Genomic DNA, 20,543 nt, shown 5'->3' with positions numbered 1-20,543 from the left:
GTAAATACGCACGTTAGAGATCTCGACATCCGCGTTAGTAACTTGGACAGTACTCACAGTGCCATCGCGATGCCGGAACTCGACGCCGCCGCCATGTTTCTGCAAAAGTCGTTCCAGTAGGAGGGGATTCAGGAGCTGCACGAAAAAGCAGTACAAATCCAGGTCGTAGTAAGCAGTGTGAACTTGATCAGTGGTGATGCCTATGGTATCGACGATCCATTCATGAACTTCCAGCGAACTTGGCTGAACTGATCGCGTAGCCTTGTCAAACTCGAACTGCAGGGTATTCTTCCTTGGAATCGTGGGAACCATCGTGCAAATTAACCCAAATGGGCTAACTGCATACAGCAAAACACTGAAAACAATGACACTAACACACAACAACGCAAAATCACGTGAAACAGAAAGCACAAATGCAACGTAAACAAAGCAAGTGACACTGAGCGCTCCGAACGTCCGCACGCTGCCGCGTCTCAAGCGGTAATGAGGCCGCTCGGCCATCCTGACACTTGATTTGATGATCCTCGTTTGTTCTATTAGAGAACTTACAGTTGATGTAATTGTCGCATCCACGTTGCCACAGTACACCGGCATGAGTTCTGCACCCGTTACACGTTCGCCAGGTGCAGCCGCACAAATATAGCGCAGAATGTACCACCAAAAGAGTTTCTCAAATCCGTATAATCACGGCACTCAATACATTTTGTTCGAAACTAAGTCGTCTGTTACAGACATCAGAGATTAGACAGAATGCAGAGGTGTATCTGTCGAATAATATCTCAAGTTTTGGTCACGTTGTAATCTCCATAAAGTAATATTTTGAGTATATGAATTTATTTCGAGCTCTCTGTAATTCATCAGCGACTGTTATTGTACAGAGGATGTACTGGTCAGCCTGCACTGTTTCCTCACACTGTCGTTTGCACTCTGCATCTCCAGACAAGAGTCGTTTTCATACCACAAGTGTCCCTTTTGACGTGTTTGCGGCTGTGGCGCGGAAGTAACCTCACGAGGGAACGTCGTATTTACAACCAACACTCTCTGTTTGTAGCTCACACTACCGAAGAAACAGTTTGGTTGCCGTAGGTGCGCTTGTGTTTGATACAAATTTTTGGTTTCACTTAGGAGAACACGGCCAGAATCGTGCTGTTGCACTTTACAAAGGATCTCAATGATACACAGGGTGCTCCAGAGAAGCGACAAAATCTGTGTCAGGAGTGGGATTCGAACCCACGCCCTCATTCAAGGACCAGAAGGCTCTAGCTGCTACTGCAGCCACGGTTTTCCCTTGAGTCTGGCGCCTTAGACCGCTCGGCCATCCTGACACTTGATTTGATGATCCTCGTTTGTTCTATTAGAGAACTTACAGTTGATGTAATTGTCGCATCCACGTTGCCACAGTACACCGGCATGAGTTCTGCACCCGTTACACGTTCGCCAGGTGCAGCCGCACAAATATAGCGCAGAATGTACCACCAAAAGAGTTTCTCAAATCCGTATAATCACGGCACTCAATACATTTTGTTCGAAACTAAGTCGTCTGTTACAGACATCAGAGATTAGACAGAATGCAGAGGTCTATCTGTCGAATAATATCTCAAGTTTTGGTCACGTTGTAATCTCCATAAAGTAATATTTTGAGTATATGGATTTATTTCGAGCTCACTGTAATTCATCAGCGACTGTTATTGTACAGAGGATGTACTGGTCAGCCTGCACTGTTTCCTCACACTGTCGTTAGCACTCTGCATCTCCAGACAAGAGTCGTTTTCATACCACAAGTGTCCCTTTTGACGTGTTTGCGGCTGTGGCGCGGAAGTAACCTCACGAGGGAACGTCGTATTTACAACCAACACTCTCTGTTTGTAGCTCACACTACCGAAGAAACAGTTTGGTTGCCGTAGGTGCGCTTGTGTTTGATACAAATTTTTGGTTTCACTTAGGAGAACACGGCCAGAATCGTGCTGTTGCACTTTACAAAGGATCTCAATGATACACAGGGTGCTCCAGAGAAGCGACAAAATCTGTGTCAGGAGTGGGATTCGAACCCACGCCCTCATTCGAGGACCAGAAGGCTCTAGCTGCTACTGCAGCCAAGGTTTTTCCTTGCGTCTGGCGCCTTAGACCGCTCGGCCATCCTGACACTTGATTTGATGATCCTCGTTTGTTGTATTAGAGAACTTACAGGTGATGTAATTGTCGCATCCACGTTGCCACAGTACACCGGCATGAGTTCTGCACCCGTTACACGTTCGCCAGGTGCAGCCGCACAAATATAGCGCAGAATGTACCACCAAAAGAGTTTCTCAAATCCGTATAATCACGGCACTCAATACATTTTGTTCGAAACTAAGTCGTCTGTTACAGACATCAGAGATTAGACAGAATGCAGAGGTCTATGTGTCGAATAATATCTCAAGTTTTGGTCACGTTGTAATCTCCATAAAGTAATATTTTGAGTATATGAATTTATTTCGAGCTCTCTGTAATTCATCAGCGACTGTTATTGTACAGAGGATGTACTGGTCAGCCTGCACTGTTTCCTCACACTGTCGTTAGCACTCTGCATCTCCAGACAAGAGTCGTTTTCATACCACAAGTGTCCCTTTTGACGTGTTTGCGGCTGTGGCGCGGAAGTAACCTCACGAGGGAACGTCGTATTTACAACCAACACTCTCTGTTTGTAGCTCACACTACCGAAGAAACAGTTTGGTTGCCGTAGGTGCGCTTGTGTTTGATACAAATTTTTGGTTTCACTTAGGAGAACACGGCCAGAATCGTGCTGTTGCACTTTACAAAGGATCTCAATGATACACAGGGTGCTCCAGAGAAGCGACAAAATCTGTGTCAGGAGTGGGATTCGAACCCACGCCCTCATTCGAGGACCAGAAGGCTCTAGCTGCTACTGCAGCCAAGGTTTTTCCTTGAGTCTGGCGCCTTAGACCGCTCGGCCATCCTGACACTTGATTTGATGATCCTCGTTTGTTCTATTAGAGAACTTACAGTTGATGTAATTGTCGCATCCACGTTGCCACAGTACACCGGCATGAGTTCTGCACCCGTTACACATTCGCCAGGTGCAGCCGCACAAATATAGCGCAGAATGTACCACCAAAAGAGTTTCTCAAATCCGTATAATCACGGCACTCAATACATTTTGTTCGAAACTAAGTCGTCTGTTACAGACATCAGAGATTAGACAGGATGCAGAGGTCTATCTGTCGAATAATATCTCAAGTTTTGGTCACGTTGTAATCTCCATAAAGTAATATTTTGAGTATATGAATTTATTTCGAGCTCTCTGTAATTCATCAGCGACTGTTATTGTACAGAGGATGTACTGGTCAGCCTGCACTGTTTCCTCACACTGTCGTTAGCACTCTGCATCTCCAGACAAGAGTCGTTTTCATACCACAAGTGTCCCTTTTGACGTGTTTGCGGCTGTGGCGCGGAAGTAACCTCACGAGGGAACGTCGTATTTACAACCAACACTCTCTGTTTGTAGCTCACACTACCGAAGAAACAGTTTGGTTGCCGTAGGTGCGCTTGTGTTTGATACAAATTTTTGGTTTCACTTAGGAGAACACGGCCAGAATCGTGCTGTTGCACTTTACAAAGGATCTCAATGATACACAGGGTGCTCCAGAGAAGCGACAAAATCTGTGTCAGGAGTGGGATTCGAACCCACGCCCTCATTCGAGGACCAGAAGGCTCTAGCTGCTACTGCAGCCAAGGTTTTTCCTTGAGTCTGGCGCCTTAGACCGCTTTTTTTTTTTTTTTTTTTTTTTTTTTTGGCCTCCCTTCTCCCCTTACAGCCCTCCTTGCGCTCTCCATGAATGCCTTCCTTGGCGAGCTTCTTCAGCTATAATCAAATGAAATCAAAGTCTCCAGATTCTCTGGCATCGTACAACAGTACACAAAAGGAATTCAATTTCTTCGTGATTACAAGGAGCTCATTGCTTCTGCTTTTTGGAATATAAGTGCCAACGAAAATTAGAAATCTTTCTCAAAACCAAGAAGAGAGGAAAAAAAAAAAAGAGATGTCTCTTCCCTCAAAAAACAAATAATGAGGAATAAGAAAGAAAAGAAAACTTCAGGTTCTGCAAGCGCCATAGGCGAAATGATAACGAAATATTATTCACTGTTGTCTTGTACCTGGGAACTTCACCATGGAAATGGTGACAGGAATCGCGGATTTACTTTAGAATCACCCAATTCCCTGTTTCTGAAACAGGATTGGTAACATATTGCCAAAATCCCTCTTAATGTGTGGGAACTGGTTTCTTCGCCAATATGCCGTTGCCATATAAGCAGTAAAGGCAGTAATATTGTCTTCTCCGTGTTGCGTTATGACGTAATTGACAAAATGTCCCAGCATCCACATAACAGTATTGTTTTTCGTTTTGGGGTAAAACCGTGTATCAGGCCACAGGAGGATATCAGTTGTATAAAGACTTTCAGTGCTACGTGTGAGCAGCGCCAATCGTTTCCGCACCCAATGCCAGTTGAACTGATGTCCACAGCAAGTAAACCTGTGCCTCAGAGTGTCTACTAATCCACATTTGAGGCAGTTGTCAGTAGCACTTAAGCCAATGCGGTTGAGTTTTTCGTTGGTTGGAATAAGATTGTGGACAACTTTATACCAGGCGGAAAGCACATCGGAAGAATGAATTTTGAGAGTAATATTGGTCCACACTGCCGTCCAGACGATTCTTGGGTAGTGCATTTCAATTGTATTTGGAGCTTCGTACTTCTGCCACTGAGCAATTAAGAACACTGTCGTGAGACAAGGACTTGTGGAAACACTGTCACCTAAGTAACTAATTTCGAGGTAATAAACACCGACATGTTGCAATTGAAAGTTGAGTTTCCCGATGTCAATTTTCGGTTTCATACATTTAGGGCCAACAATGCGAAACAGCTTCGATGTGATAGTATGGGGCATCGTGGTAATTATCACAGTTGTTCGTTTTATATAGAGTGCTGTCGCCTTTCGACGGATATCATTGAGTTGCAGGCCCCCAGCTTGCACTGACTTAGACAGTGTGGTATAGGTTAACTTAAAAATATGACCGAGCCACACAAACCTACTGGACAAACGCATGATCTTATGGGCTTGCATTTTGGGAAGAGGGAACACCTGAGCGACATAATAAGCTTTACAGAGTATGTATGTATTCAAAATCCTGATCTTCTGGAGGATATTTGTCGATCGCCAGGTGTTTTCCACTATAGCTCCCTGTATTCGATTGGCAGTAAGTTTCCAGTTTTTAGCTGCCATACGTAAAGGACACCTATCGATGATGATTCCCAGAGCAACATGTTGTTCGACGATCTGTGCCCACGGTATAGCAAGAGATTCGAAGCCCCGTAAGCTTAGAACCTTACATTTACCCTCACTGAGTTTCGCTCCAGACGCAGTGCTGTAAGTATCAATCTCAGCCCGCAATTGGGCCACTTCAGACTCATGACGTAGGATAACAGCAACATCATCGGCGTAAGCCCTCACAGTAAGATTGCTCCCTAAGACAGAAAGGCCACTTAATGTGATACACAATCTCGTCAGAAATGGCTCGAGCGACAAAACAAAGAGCGACATCGACAACGGACTGCCTTGCGGTACACCTCGTCGTATACCAACAGCTTGTGTCAGCTGACCGTTAACGGTGATCCTAGCAGTAATGCCTGTTATCATATGCCGAATGACTGCCACAGCTCGTTCTTCGAGTCCAATTCGTTGCAGGATGCGTTCTAAATAGTGATGACTAACGCGGTCAAAAGCTTTGCAAAAGTCAAGAAAAAGGAAAGCACATTTGATGTTGGTTACGGCCGCTACTGAAATAACGTCTCTGTACTCCGCAACCGGAGTCATAATGGATCTCCCTGGAAGGCAAGACTGGTGTGAATGAATAACTTTCCCAAGGATGGGGGTCAGTCTGCTATTAATCGCTCGGGCAATCGTTTTATAATCAAAGTTCAACAATGTGATTGGACGGAGATTATCAACTCGCTTGTGACCAGTTCTCTTCGGGACTAAAACAATTCTACCCACCTTGAACTCGGCAGGAAGAGGACCACCACTCATGACTTCATTAACAATTTCAGTAAAAGTACCACCAAGGACATTCCAGAATTTGATATAAAATTCCTTGGGCAAACCATCAGGACCAGGCGATTTAAAGGAAGGCGACTCAGAGATCAAGGCTAAAACTTCCTCGGGAGTGAAATCCGATAAAAAGTCGACATTGTCAGCAGGAGTAATCGCCCTATCAAAAACATTGACCACTGCACTGACAGCAGGTTCATTGACAATTTCACTGGAATACAGTCGTTGGAAATGTTGGCGAATTTCACTAATAATGGCCGCTTGAGTAGAGAGTAATTCCCCATTATCTCTTTCCAAAACATCAATGAAAGCCCGGCGGCGACGTGATAAATGCTTGAATAAATGGTACATAGATGTCATTTCGTCGGCTAAAACAGATTTAGGTTTGGATTTAACTTTCAGACCTTCCAATTGTTGACGCTTCAAGCTGACAAGTTTAGCCTTGACACGTTGAATTGACGGAAAGTTAGTGTTGGTCGCAGTGGATGAATCATACAGTTGTCGCAGCACAGTGTAGTAAAACTCAAAGGTCCTCTTGAAGGCGCGTGCTTTCTGAGCACTATAATAAATGAGACTTTTTCGAAGCTTTGGTTTGGCAACAGTGGTCCACCACATCGCTTTAGTCGGATAAAAAGTGATGGAACGCAAACAAGTTTCCCACACATGCCTGATAACGTCAAATAACTCAGCGTCCGCCAGATGCGATATGTTTAACATCCACGGGGAACGAAATAATTTGGTAGGCTGTCGATTTAAGTGAACCGTTGCCGTAAAAGCGCAATGGTCGGTAAAACTAGCCGGGATTACGTCAACCGCTAGGAGTCTGTCACTGATACAGTCCGATAGATAAATCCTATCCAGACGGCTGCATGAAGTAACGGTGAAAAAAGTGAATTTAACTAAAGTAGGATACTTCAGTTCCCAAGCATCTTTCAGCTTAATATTCTTAACGAGCTCGTGCAGTTCTTTACAGTAATTAAAATTAGGGGACTGATCGTTTTTACGTAGAACACAGTTGAAGTCACCTCCTATTATCAGGTTTTGAGGACTGCTCCTCAACAGATATGTAACATCCTCCTTATAAAAACGTGACCGTTCGAATTTGTTGCTGTTGCCTGATGGGGCATATAAATTAACAAGGGTTACATCAAAAATTTTACAGCTCACTCCTCGACCGGAATCTAAAAACTCGATCTCCCCAACTGGAATACCTTCCCGTAATAAAAGTGCGGTACCTGTACTTTCCTCAGGAGCAACGTTTGATATGGTTTTAAAACCAGAGATGAAGAGATTTAAAACAGTAACTTCCTGCAACAACACAATATCAGCGTCAGATTCGTATAGAAACTGCTGTAGGGCCGCAATTTTGAGATCAGATCGAATCTTATTTATGTTCAGGGAGACGAATTTGTACGCTTGTGCCATTATTACAGTGAGGTACGTAAAGGGTCACTAAACAACACTGGTCGCATTACAATGTCAGAGAAACTTCGGAATGGGCTGCATTGTCGGGAGGATCACGAACAGTCACTTGTGTGTCGTTGGGTTTGTTTTTCTTCCGTACTGCGTTGACGTTCGGTTGAACTTTGGTCCTACTACGTGCTCTGCTAGGGAACACATCGGCAGACGGAGGTGTGGGAGGGTCCTGAGTGACTTCGCAATCCATAACGTGATGTGACGCCTCAGCCATCTGATCTGCAGAAAGAACTGACTCAGAAGGTGGACAAGTTTGTTTGTTGTCACTAGCACGAACTTCGTGTTTGTTGGTAGACGGACTTTGACTTCCTTCAGTTTGTACACAAGTACTGCCTTCCTCGTTATGCTTATCGGAAGCACGCGCTTGTTGTGAGTCGGCCTGTGGTGACGTCGCGACTTCAGGCGGCGTGCTCGGCTGTTGTGGTGCCAAAGCTGCCTGTACGTCACTCGGAATGACGTCAATAGCCGCAGCGTCGACAGCTGCGTGCGACGGTTCAGAAAAACTTGAGTCAGTAACCGTAACCGCATCTCTTTTGGGACGTCGAGTTCTAATTCCTGGAGAGCCTCGTCCGGACTATCATCATCACACGTTCTTCGCCGTTTGTGGCTCAGCAGCTGCACGTCAGATTTGGAGGAAGGCGTATCTGTAACCGGTTTTGAAGGAAAGGGTGGAAAGTCGGCAACAGGCAAACCAGGCTCCGGGGGCAATATTTCACTATCACGAGGGCGTTCGATGTCCGTGATTGGTGCCTCCCTAACAAGATCGGCCAATGTCAACTTTTTACGCTGTTCCAAAGTATTTTTGAGAACAAATACACGTTTAGGGCAGTTCGTACGCAAGTGGCCAGTTTCATTACAAATAAAGCATGTGCCTGGTTGCCCACTGTACGTGACATGAACTTTATACCCACAAACAATAAGATGGGAGGGGATATCTTGCTTGACGTGCATTTCGACTGACCGGACGCCACTAAAACACTGTAACCGATGTTGACTAGACCAACGTTCGTTACGGATTTGCTTGACCTCCCCATACTTCGTCAAAATCTCACGTAAATAACAGTTTTCAACTTCCGGCGGCAGGTTGTACACACGGACATTTTTGTATTCTACATCAGCATTGGATATGAGAACAGTACTCAGTACTCACCGAGGCGTCACGATGACGGAACTCAGCTCGGCTACCATGTTTCAACAGAATCCTCTCCAGTAACACGGGGTTTAACAACTTGACGAAGAAACAGTAGAGATCTGTGTCGTAATAGGCAGTATGAACCTGGTCAGACGTAATACCAATGACATCCACTATGAAATCGTGAACTTCCATGGAACTCGGTTGAACATGACGAGTAGACTTGTCAAATTCGAAACACAGAGTACATTTCCTTGGGAACAACCTGGACGACATATCCACTTATTAAACGGTCGAGACCGCTAACACAAAACGTCACAAAACACTAAAAGTGAACTGACGGAAGCACAATACAGCAAATCTAGCAAACAACGTAAACAAAGAAAGTAGTCACGGCTTGCACACGCTATTGCGGAGCGAAGGCACAACACGTGCGACCTGCACGGCGTCGCAAGCGGAACTGTGAGACCGCTCGGCCATCCTGACACTTGATTTGATGATCCTCGTTTGTTCTATTAGAGAACTTACAGTTGATGTAATTGTCGCATCCACGTTGCCACAGTACACCGGCATGAGTTCTGCACCCGTTACACGTTCGCCAGGTGCAGCCGCACAAATATAGCGCAGAATGTACCACCAAAAGAGTTTCTCAAATCCGTATAATCACGGCACTCAATACATTTTGTTCGAAACTAAGTCGTCTGTTACAGACATCAGAGATTAGACAGGATGCAGAGGTCTATCTGTCGAATAATATCTCAAGTTTTGGTCACGTTGTAATCTCCATAAAGTAATATTTTGAGTATATGAATTTATTTCGAGCTCTCTGTAATTCATCAGCGACTGTTATTGTACAGAGGATGTACTGGTCAGCCTGCACTGTTTCCTCACACTGTCGTTAGCACTCTGCATCTCCAGACAAGAGTCGTTTTCATACCACAAGTGTCCCTTTTGACGTGTTTGCGGCTGTGGCGCGGAAGTAACCTCACGAGGGAACGTCGTATTTACAACCAACACTCTCTGTTTGTAGCTCACACTACCGAAGAAACAGTTTGGTTGCCGTAGGTGCGCTTGTGTTTGATACAAATTTTTGGTTTCACTTAGGAGAACACGGCCAGAATCGTGCTGTTGCACTTTACAATGGATCTCAATGATACACAGGGTGCTCCAGAGAAGCGACAAAATCTGTGTCAGGAGTGGGATTCGAACCCACGCCCTCATTCGAGGACCAGAAGGCTCTAGCTGCTACTGCAGCCAAGGTTTTTCCTTGAGTCTGGCGCCTTAGACCGCTCGGCCATCCTGACACTTGATTTGATGATCCTCGTTTGAGCTATTTGAGAACTTACAGTTGATGTAATTGTCGCATCCACGTTGCCACAGTACACCGGCATGAGTTCTGCACCCGTTACACGTTCGCCAGGTGCAGCCGCACAAATATAGCGCAGAATGTACCACCAAAAGAGTTTCTCAAATCCGTATAATCACGGCACTCAATACATTTTGTTCGAAACTAAGTCGTCTGTTACAGACATCAGAGATTAGACAGAATGCAGAGGTCTATCTGTCGAATAATATCTCAAGTTTTGGTCACGTTGTAATCTCCATAAAGTAATATTTTGAGTATATGAATTTATTTCGAGCTCTCTGTAATTCATCAGCGACTGTTATTGTACAGAGGATGTACTGGTCAGCCTGCACTGTTTCCTCACACTGTCGTTAGCACTCTGCATCTCCAGACAAGAGTCGTTTTCATACCACAAGTGTCCCTTTTGACGTGTTTGCGGCTGTGGCGCGGAAGTAACCTCACGAGGGAACGTCGTATTTACAACCAACACTCTCTGTTTGTAGCTCACACTACCGAAGAAACAGTTTGGTTGCCGTAGGTGCGCTTGTGTTTGATACAAATTTTTGGTTTCACTTAGGAGAACACGGCCAGAATCGTGCTGTTGCACTTTACAAAGGATCTCAATGATACACAGGGTGCTCCAGAGAAGCGACAAAATCTGTGTCAGGAGTGGGATTCGAACCCACGCCCTCATTCGAGGACCAGAAGGCTCTAGCTGCTACTGCAGCCAAGGTTTTTCCTTGAGTCTGGCGCCTTAGAACGCTCGGCCATCCTGACACTTGATTTGATAATCCTCGTTTGTTCTATTAGAGAACTTACAGTTGATGTAATTGTCGCAAACACGTTGCCACAGTACACCGGCATGAGTTCTGCACCCGTTACACGTTCGCCAGGTGCAGCCGCACAAATATAGCGCAGAATGTACCACCAAAAGAGTTTCTCAAATCCGTATAATCACGGCACTCAATACATTTTGTTCGAAACTAAGTCGTCTGTTACAGACATCAGAGTTTAGACAGGATGCAGAGGTCTATCTGTCGAATAATATCTCAAGTTTTGGTCACGTTGTAATCTCCATAAAGTAATATTTTGAGTATATGAATTTATTTCGAGCTCTCTGTAATTCATCAGCGACTGTTATTGTACAGAGGATGTACTGGTCAGCCTGCACTGTTTCCTCACACTGTCGTTAGCACTCTGCATCTCCAGACAAGAGTCGTTTTCATACCACAAGTGTCCCTTTTGACGTGTTTGCGGCTGTGGCGCGGAAGTAACCTCACGAGGGAACGTCGTATTTACAACCAACACTCTCTGTTTGTAGCTCACACTACCGAAGAAACAGTTTGGTTGCCGTAGGTGCGCTTGTGTTTGATACAAATTTTTGGTTTCACTTAGGAGAACACGGCCAGAATCGTGCTGTTGCACTTTACAAAGGATCTCAATGATACACAGGGTGCTCCAGAGAAGCGACAAAATCTGTGTCAGGAGTGGGATTCGAACCCACGCCCTCATTCGAGGACCAGAAGGCTCTAGCTGCTACTGCAGCCAAGGTTTTTCCTTGAGTCTGGCGCCTTAGACCGCTCGGCCATCCTGACACTTGATTTGATGATCCTCGTTTGAGCTATTTGAGAACTTACAGTTGATGTAATTGTCGCATCCACGTTGCCACAGTACACCGGCATGAGTTCTGCACCCGTTACACGTTCGCCAGGTGCAGCCGCACAAATATAGCGCAGAATGTACCACCAAAAGAGTTTCTCAAATCCGTATAATCACGGCACTCAATACATTTTGTTCGAAACTAAGTCGTCTGTTACAGACATCAGAGATTAGACAGAATGCAGAGGTCTATCTGTCGAATAATATCTCAAGTTTTGGTCACGTTGTAATCTCCATAAAGTAATATTTTGAGTATATGAATTTATTTCGAGCTCTCTGTAATTCATCAGCGACTGTTATTGTACAGAGGATGTACTGGTCAGCCTGCACTGTTTCCTCACACTGTCGTTAGCACTCTGCATCTCCAGACAAGAGTCGTTTTCATACCACAAGTGTCCCTTTTGACGTGTTTGCGGCTGTGGCGCGGAAGTAACCTCACGAGGGAACGTCGTATTTACAACCAACACTCTCTGTTTGTAGCTCACACTACCGAAGAAACAGTTTGGTTGCCGTAGGTGCGCTTGTGTTTGATACAAATTTTTGGTTTCACTTAGGAGAACACGGCCAGAATCGTGCTGTTGCACTTTACAAAGGATCTCAATGATACACAGGGTGCTCCAGAGAAGCGACAAAATCTGTGTCAGGAGTGGGATTCGAACCCACGCCCTCATTCGAGGACCAGAAGGCTCTAGCTGCTACTGCAGCCAAGGTTTTTCCTTGAGTCTGGCGCCTTAGAACGCTCGGCCATCCTGACACTTGATTTGATAATCCTCGTTTGTTCTATTAGAGAACTTACAGTTGATGTAATTGTCGCAAACACGTTGCCACAGTACACCGGCATGAGTTCTGCACCCGTTACACGTTCGCCAGGTGCAGCCGCACAAATATAGCGCAGAATGTACCACCAAAAGAGTTTCTCAAATCCGTATAATCACGGCACTCAATACATTTTGTTCGAAACTAAGTCGTCTGTTACAGACATCAGAGTTTAGACAGGATGCAGAGGTCTATCTGTCGAATAATATCTCAAGTTTTGGTCACGTTGTAATCTCCATAAAGTAATATTTTGAGTATATGAATTTATTTCGAGCTCTCTGTAATTCATCAGCGACTGTTATTGTACAGAGGATGTACTGGTCAGCCTGCACTGTTTCCTCACACTGTCGTTAGCACTCTGCATCTCCAGACAAGAGTCGTTTTCATACCACAAGTGTCCCTTTTGACGTGTTTGCGGCTGTGGCGCGGAAGTAACCTCACGAGGGAACGTCGTATTTACAACCAACACTCTCTGTTTGTAGCTCACACTACCGAAGAAACAGTTTGGTTGCCGTAGGTGCGCTTGTGTTTGATACAAATTTTTGGTTTCACTTAGGAGAACACGGCCAGAATCGTGCTGTTGCACTTTACAAAGGATCTCAATGATACACAGGGTGCTCCAGAGAAGCGACAAAATCTGTGTCAGGAGTGGGATTCGAACCCACGCCCTCATTCGAGGACCAGAAGGCTCTAGCTGCTACTGCAGCCAAGGTTTTTCCTTGAGTCTGGCGCCTTAGACCGCTCGGCCATCCTGACACTTGATTTGATGATCCTCGTTTGTTCTATTAGAGAACTTACAGTTGATGTAATTGTCGCATCCACGTTGCCACAGTACACCGGCATGAGTTCTGCACCCGTTACACGTTCGCCAGGTGCAGCCGCACAAATATAGCGCAGAATGTACCACCAAAAGAGTTTCTCAAATCCGTATAATCACGGCACTCAATACATTTTGTTCGAAACTAAGTCGTCTGTTACAGACATCAGAGATTAGACAGAATGCAGAGGTCTATGTGTCGAATAATATCTCAAGTTTTGGTCACGTTGTAATCTCCATAAAGTAATATTTTGAGTATATGAATTTATTTCGAGCTCTCTGTAATTCATCAGCGACTGTTATTGTACAGAGGATGTACTGGTCAGCCTGCACTGTTTCCTCACACTGTCGTTAGCACTCTGCATCTCCAGACAAGAGTCGTTTTCATACCACAAGTGTCCCTTTTGACGTGTTTGCGGCTGTGGCGCGGAAGTAACCTCACGAGGGAACGTCGTATTTACAACCAACACTCTCTGTTTGTAGCTCACACTACCGAAGAAACAGTTTGGTTGCCGTAGGTGCGCTTGTGTTTGATACAAATTTTTGGTTTCACTTAGGAGAACACGGCCAGAATCGTGCTGTTGCACTTTACAAAGGATCTCAATGATACACAGGGTGCTCCAGAGAAGCGACAAAATCTGTGTCAGGAGTGGGATTCGAACCCACGCCCTCATTCGAGGACCAGAAGGCTCTAGCTGCTACTGCAGCCAAGGTTTTTCCTTGAGTCTGGCGCCTTTTTTTTTTTTTTTTTTTTTTTTTTTTTCTTTGCTGGTCTCTCATAGCTTCTGGTGAAAATTAGAAAAAAATTGCTCCGAGGCTAACACAAAGAATTGTTCTCAGTTTCCGGTGTACTGGAGTGGAGTCTGTGAGTGGTGGTAGTTAGGGGGGTGTGGGAGGCAGGACACGAGACAGAAGCAGTGGGGCCTCTTCGCGGCACTACTGGAGTCCCGCGGCCTGGGCCCACCCCTTTAGACGCATATATCTTACCCTATACCCATTCTATTAAATATTATTTTAAGCATATTGCCGAAAATGTTGCCATGATTGGGATAGCTGCAGGTTTTCGCGAATTCGATTTCCATAAACATCTTGAATTCCAAGGGATCGTCACCACCAAGTTTATTAAAAACATAGCTGGAATAGTTGCCTAGCAACCACATAACTACGTTATTTTTCGCCGGTGGATAAAATCGCACGTCGGGTCGAGACAACATAGTTGAAGGGATGTTGGCGGTTGTAGTCCTGGTAACAATGGCTATTTTTTCTCTCAGCCAGCCCCAATTTCGTGCACGTTCGCCGCAGGTATAACGGTGCAGAACTGTATCCACCAGTTGACAGCTATGGCAGAGAGTTGTATCACTGAGTCCGATTTTATGTAGCCTCTCATTGGTGCCAATCACATCATTGATTGCCTTGTACCATGCAGTTCGAGAGGCTGAAGTAAGGACACTGGAGCTGACATTACGCCATACTATATCCCAGTTGACGCCACTGTACTTCGTAACAATTGGATTCGGTCCTTCGTGTTGTCGCCAGTATGCCAATATTGCTGGAGCCGCTAAATGTCGAGAATGTAAGAGTTCTTGACCGATGTAGCTGCGTGCAAAGTAATAATCTCGGATGTGTTTGAGCTTGTAACTGATGGTCTGAATGTTCAGCGGGGGGTCAAGACTCTGCGGCCTGACGGCAGTGAATAATTGCGCCGTAATGCCCGATGGGTAATTGTTAATGATAGAGACCGTCCGTGTAACATAGAGAGCTGCTGCCTTTTTCTTGACGTCGACTAAGCCCATCCCTCCGTTTAGGGGGTGGAGTGTTGCAGTTTTGGCAGATACGCGAAAAATTTCCCCGCGCCAAATAAAATTTGTTATCTTCGACATAATATTTCTAGCAATTACTGCAGGGAGCGGCAGAAGCTGCGCCATGTAATACGCCTTTGATAAAATACAGGCGTTGATAAGTTGAATACGATCAAATTGGTTGAGGCTACGATGGTAATTATCAATTAGGGCACCATTTATTTTACGTGCTACATCCCGCCAGTTAGCCGCTATCATCTTTAGAGAGGACGCCGTCAACATGATCCCCAGAGCCTTGTGTACGCTGACTTGTGTAGCATAATCAACACGCAAATGCTGGAGGCCACAGAGGTTCAGAAATTTGCTTTTTTGTTCATTTAACTGCGCCCCTGACGCCAGACAGTATTTCCGAAGTTCAGCCGCTAATACGGTGACATCATCGACATTGCGAATCACCACACCCACATCGTCGGCATAGGCTCCGATTACACTTTTTACCCCAGAAATTGTAATCCCAGTGAGTTTCGTCTGCAACTGTTGTAACAGAGGTTCAAGGGAGAGTACAAAAAGCAACATGGACAAGGGGCTCCCTTGTGGAACCCCTCTGTTGATTTGTATTGGTCGCGTCAGTTGTGAGTTGACAGAAAGTTTTGCCGTGATTCCCATGGCCACGTTTTTAATCATGTCAATCGTGTTCCGAGAGAAACCCAATCTTTGCATAGTCTCGAGGAGGTACGCGTGATTTACGAGATCAAAAGCTTTAAAAAAATCGAGAAAGATCAGCCCACATTTCATATTACTAGCGTTCGTTAAAGCAATGACATCTCTGTAAAAAGCAGCCGTTTGCAGAATTGTTCGTCTAAAGGCACATGTCTGCTGGTGGCCAATGATTTTAGCAGTGAGTGGCATGAGTCTCACGTTAATTGCGCGAGCCACGATCTTATAATCAGAGTTTAATAACGATATGGGTCGGAAATTGGTGATAGTTTTAGTACCTCTGTTTTTAGGGAGAAGCACAATTTTACATTCCTTAAAGACGAGTGGGACAGACGTTCCTTGCAAGACTTCGTTCACGACTTGAGTAATTTTGTCCCCGATGATGTGCCAATAGTGCTTGTAAAATTCAACTGGTAAGCCATCAGGGCCAGGGGATTTCTTAAGTGGCGAACTGCAGACAACCTCCAAAACATCTTTATTACTGAAGGCTAGCGAGATGGAGTCATTTTCTTCCCTTGTTACGGTAGATGAAAAGGCGCTAAACAGTCCATCAGAGCAGTCGTCGTGTAGAGCCGCTGATGCGTAGGTGTTGACAAAATAGTCGTGCAGAGCGTTGACAATCTCTCGCTGAGTGTCAATCGTTCTTCCATCCTCGAGTTTCAGGGCATCAATAAAAGTCCGCCTCCTGTTCTTTGTATGTTTGACGAGGTGGTACAGAGCGGCTGCTTCATCATCTCTGACCGACGTCACTTTAGATTTTATCTTAAGGCCGTCCAGTTGCATCCTCTTCAGACTGATTAATTTTGCCTTTATTTTCCGAATGTCGTCGATTCTGGTGGTCGTCGCGTCTGCACGATCATACAGGTCCCGTAAGATTGTGTAATAAAATTCCATCGTCTTTTTTATCTCCGCCGCCCTTTCAATCCCGAAGTACATGATGACATTTCGCAGTTTCGGCTTTGCCAGCAGAGTCCACCACTCTATAGTGCTACGAAATTTGTTAGTAGCGCGCAAGCACTGCTCCCAAGCTCGACGCACCCCCTCCTCCAGCTCAACATCCGTTAACAAAGACACATTCAGGTTCCATTGATTTTTATACCATCGTGTGGGTTGTGGAAGTAATTTCAGGCACGCGATGACACCACTGTGATCGGAGAAACTGGAGGGGATCGTCTCTACTTTTAATAAATCATTCTCGAAAACGTCGGAAACATAAATCCTGTCGATTCTGCTACAGGAATTCGCGACGATGTGAGTGAAGCGTACCAACGTCGGGTACCGAATTTCCCACGCATCTTTAAGTTTGAGGCCGGTCACGAGGCGCTTTAATTCAGACGAATAATTAAAATTTGGGGACTGATCTTTCCGGGATAAGACACAATTAAAATCACCACCAATGATAAGGTGTCGGGGATTTTTCCTAAATAAATAAAGTATATGTTCCCGAAAAAATGTAGCTCGTTCTGCTCTATAGGGATTGCCAGAAGGTGCGTACAAGTTGATGATGGTGACGCCGTAAACGGTGATCCCCACCCCTCTACCCGATTCCAATTTGTCAATCTCAGTAACTGGAATCCCTTCTCTAATTAAGATTGCGGTCCCCACGGTCGTTTCTGGGGAAAAATTCGTAATTCCGACAAACCCAGGAAGAGTAAAAAGTGGCATGGACACCTCCTGCAAAAGTGCTATATCAGTGCCTGACTCATACAGATATTGTTTTAATGCATTCAGTTTCACTTCTGATCTGATTTTATTAATATTGAGGGTCGTGATCGTATAGGCCTGTGACATAATAAGAGGACGTCTGAGAGAAAGAGGGATCAACTGCTTTTAATTGTCCACATCTTCATGCCATTCCATCTTAGTAGCGGCCGCGGAATTCGTGTCTGGAACGTCACTGAGTTGTTCTCTTGCGTCTTTGTTTTTACTCTTTTTCCGAACAGCATTAACATTGGGCGGCACTCGGATCCTGTGACGGACACTGTGTAGCACCGCTGCAGTCGGAGGCGTGGGAGGGTCTTGGGTGATGTCAAGCTTCTCTCCTGACAAATCTTGCGCCGGGAACGGATGCGCCGAACCCTCTGGCGAGCGATCAGCTGAGCCACCACTGTCACTATCAGCTTGTTTGGCAATACTCGCTGCCCGAAGCTGTTTGTTGTCACTGACAGTCCCGGGCTGCTGTGTTTGTATACCGTCGCGGAGTTGTTGACATTCGTGTTGTTCTGAGGCCAGGGCCGGAGCGGCTGCCACGTGTTGTGTACCTTCCGCGCTTGGAGACATTGTTTGTATATCATCACAGCGAGCCTCTATGTGTGTACTTCCAGCAGACACGTGCGCCACACCTACTTGCTGGCCTTCCTGAGTGTGCTTTTGCGGAAGTTCTGAGACATGAGCCTGTGGTGACTGAACGGCATCTACGGAAGTATCGGCGCTTGAATTTGCGGGAGAAGAATCGGCCACAATCGCTGAACCGGTTATAACTTTGGCGTCCGAAGCGGTTCCCCGGGCGTCCGGTTCCGCGGTCTCGTGCGTACTGAATGTGTCATCATCAGAGTCACGGCTTTCACAAGTTCGACGCCTCTTATTAGTCGTGGCATCGACTCTCGCCGGTGGCTTAGCACCATTATCTCTCCTAACCAGAGCCGGAAACTCTTCAGGGCGAATTTCTTTTAGCTCTTCCGAAGGTACGTCAGAACTAGGGACCTCACGCTCTATCATAGGTTTATCGGCCACTACATCTGCCAACGTAAGCCGTTTACGCTGCTGCAGCGAATTCTTTAGCACAAACATTCGCCTGGGGCAGTCCTGACGCAAGTGACCACTTTCATTACAGATATGGCATGTGGGAGGTTGGCCACTGTAAGTAACGTGAGCCCTATAGTCACAAACGGTAATATGGGACGGTATATTCTGCTTTATATGCATTTCTACAGATCGGACGCCACTGTAACACTGTAACCTGTGCTGGTTCGACCACCGTTCGTTTCGAATCTGCTTGATATCCCCGAATTTAGACAGAACCTCCTTCAGATAACAATTTTCCACTTCAGGGGGTAAGTGAAAGATACGCACATTGGTATACTCTACGTCGGCATTGGAAATGAGCACAGTACTTACAGACTCGTCCCGGTGCCGAAAAACAGCTCTCCCTCCGTGTGTCGTCATAATCTTTTCCAGTAACACAGGATTCAGCAATTTTACAAAGAAACAATATTGCTCGGTATCATAATACGCAGTGTGCACTTGATCAGAGGTAATCCCAATAACATCCACAATCCAATCATGTATTTCCAAGGAACTAGGCTGCACATAACGGGTAGACTTGTCGAAATCAAAACGGAGTGTACACTTTCGCGGAAATAACCTGGACATTGCAAACAATAGCTAGCGGTTGAACCGCTAGAATAACACAAAAACGAAAATCAAACTCGAGATAAATATACACAAAATCAGAACACGTCACGGTCAAAGAGAAAGTTAAGTTGTAATCACGACTTGTAAACACGTGTCGGAGCGGAGCACTTAATACGTCCGATCAGCACGGTGTCTCAGGCGCGACTCGCGCCTTAGACCGCTCGGCCATCCTGACACTTGATTTGATGATCCTCGTTTGTTCTATTAGAGAACTTACAGTTGATGTAATTGTCGCATCCACGTTGCCACAGTACACCGGCATGAGTTCTGCACCCGTTACACGTTCGCCAGGTGCAGCCGCACAAATATAGCGCAGAATGTACCACCAAAAGAGTTTCTCAAATCCGTATAATCACGGCACTCAATACATTTTGTTCGAAACTAAGTCGTCTGTTACAGACATCAGAGATTAGACAGAATGCAGAGGTCTATCTGTCGAATAATATCTCAAGTTTTGGTCACGTTGTAATCTCCATAAAGTAATATTTTGAGTATATGAATTTATTTCGAGCTCTCTGTAATTCATCAGCGACTGTTATTGTACAGAGGATGTACTGGTCAGCCTGCACTGTTTCCTCACACTGTCGTTAGCACTCTGCATCTCCAGACAAGAGTCGTTTTCATACCACAAGTGTCCCTTTTGACGTGTTTGCGGCTGTGGCGCGGAAGTAACCTCACGAGGGAACGTCGTATTTACAACCAACACTCTCTGTTTGTAGCTCACACTACCGAAGAAACAGTTTGGTTGCCGTAGGTGCGCTTGTGTTTGATACAAATTTTTGGTTTCACTTAGGAGAACACGGCCAGAATCGTGCTGTTGCACTTTACAAAGGATCTCAATGATACACAGGGTGCTCCAGAGAAGCGACAAAATCTGTGTCAGGAGTGGGATTCGAACCCACGCCCTCATTCGAGGACCAGAAGGCTCTAGCTGCTACTGCAGCCAAGGTTTTTCCTCGCGTCTGGCGCCTTAGACCGCTCGGCCATCCTGACACTTGATTTGATGATCCTCGTTTGTTCTATTAGAGAACTTACAGTTGATGTAATTGTCGCATCCACGTTGCCACAGTACACCGGCATGAGTTCTGCACCCGTTACACGTTCGCCAGGTGCAGCCGCACAAATATAGCGCAGAATGTACCACCAAAAGAGTTTCTCAAATCCGTATAATCACGGCACTCAATACATTTTGTTCGAAACTAAGTCGTCTGTTACAGACATCAGAGATTAGACAGAATGCAGAGGTCTATCTGTCGAATAAT

At 45.5% G+C, this 20,543-nt stretch overlaps 9 non-coding genes across 9 annotated transcripts; all 9 read right to left on the bottom strand.

Moving 5' to 3' along the window:
- Positions 1-1,209: 1,209 nt before the first annotated feature.
- On the bottom strand, positions 1,210-1,325 carry Trnal-caa. The gene is made up of 2 exons: positions 1,288-1,325; positions 1,210-1,255 (listed from the first exon to the last, which is right to left on the bottom strand). It is a non-coding gene; the product is annotated as a tRNA-Leu (tRNA).
- Positions 1,326-2,027: 702 nt separating this feature from the next.
- On the bottom strand, positions 2,028-2,143 carry Trnal-caa. The gene is made up of 2 exons: positions 2,106-2,143; positions 2,028-2,073 (listed from the first exon to the last, which is right to left on the bottom strand). It is a non-coding gene; the product is annotated as a tRNA-Leu (tRNA).
- A 702-nt stretch (positions 2,144-2,845) lies between these two features.
- On the bottom strand, positions 2,846-2,961 carry Trnal-caa. The gene is made up of 2 exons: positions 2,924-2,961; positions 2,846-2,891 (listed from the first exon to the last, which is right to left on the bottom strand). It is a non-coding gene; the product is annotated as a tRNA-Leu (tRNA).
- Positions 2,962-9,902: 6,941 nt separating this feature from the next.
- Positions 9,903-10,018, bottom strand: Trnal-caa. The gene is made up of 2 exons: positions 9,981-10,018; positions 9,903-9,948 (listed from the first exon to the last, which is right to left on the bottom strand). It is a non-coding gene; the product is annotated as a tRNA-Leu (tRNA).
- Positions 10,019-10,720: 702 nt separating this feature from the next.
- On the bottom strand, positions 10,721-10,836 carry Trnal-caa. The gene is made up of 2 exons: positions 10,799-10,836; positions 10,721-10,766 (listed from the first exon to the last, which is right to left on the bottom strand). It is a non-coding gene; the product is annotated as a tRNA-Leu (tRNA).
- A 702-nt stretch (positions 10,837-11,538) lies between these two features.
- Positions 11,539-11,654, bottom strand: Trnal-caa. Its single transcript has 2 exons — positions 11,617-11,654; positions 11,539-11,584 (listed from the first exon to the last, which is right to left on the bottom strand). It is a non-coding gene; the product is annotated as a tRNA-Leu (tRNA).
- A 702-nt stretch (positions 11,655-12,356) lies between these two features.
- Trnal-caa lies at positions 12,357-12,472 on the bottom strand. The gene is made up of 2 exons: positions 12,435-12,472; positions 12,357-12,402 (listed from the first exon to the last, which is right to left on the bottom strand). It is a non-coding gene; the product is annotated as a tRNA-Leu (tRNA).
- A 702-nt stretch (positions 12,473-13,174) lies between these two features.
- Trnal-caa lies at positions 13,175-13,290 on the bottom strand. The gene is made up of 2 exons: positions 13,253-13,290; positions 13,175-13,220 (listed from the first exon to the last, which is right to left on the bottom strand). It is a non-coding gene; the product is annotated as a tRNA-Leu (tRNA).
- A 6,868-nt stretch (positions 13,291-20,158) lies between these two features.
- On the bottom strand, positions 20,159-20,274 carry Trnas-cga. The gene is made up of 2 exons: positions 20,237-20,274; positions 20,159-20,204 (listed from the first exon to the last, which is right to left on the bottom strand). It is a non-coding gene; the product is annotated as a tRNA-Ser (tRNA).
- Between the last annotated feature and the right edge of the window lie 269 nt (positions 20,275-20,543).

This window comes from Schistocerca piceifrons, unplaced genomic scaffold (assembly GCF_021461385.2).
Source record: "Schistocerca piceifrons isolate TAMUIC-IGC-003096 unplaced genomic scaffold, iqSchPice1.1 HiC_scaffold_1764, whole genome shotgun sequence".
In the NCBI taxonomy this organism is placed as follows: domain Eukaryota; kingdom Metazoa; phylum Arthropoda; class Insecta; order Orthoptera; family Acrididae; genus Schistocerca; species Schistocerca piceifrons.
This window is presented reverse-complemented; position numbering and strand designations above follow the sequence as displayed.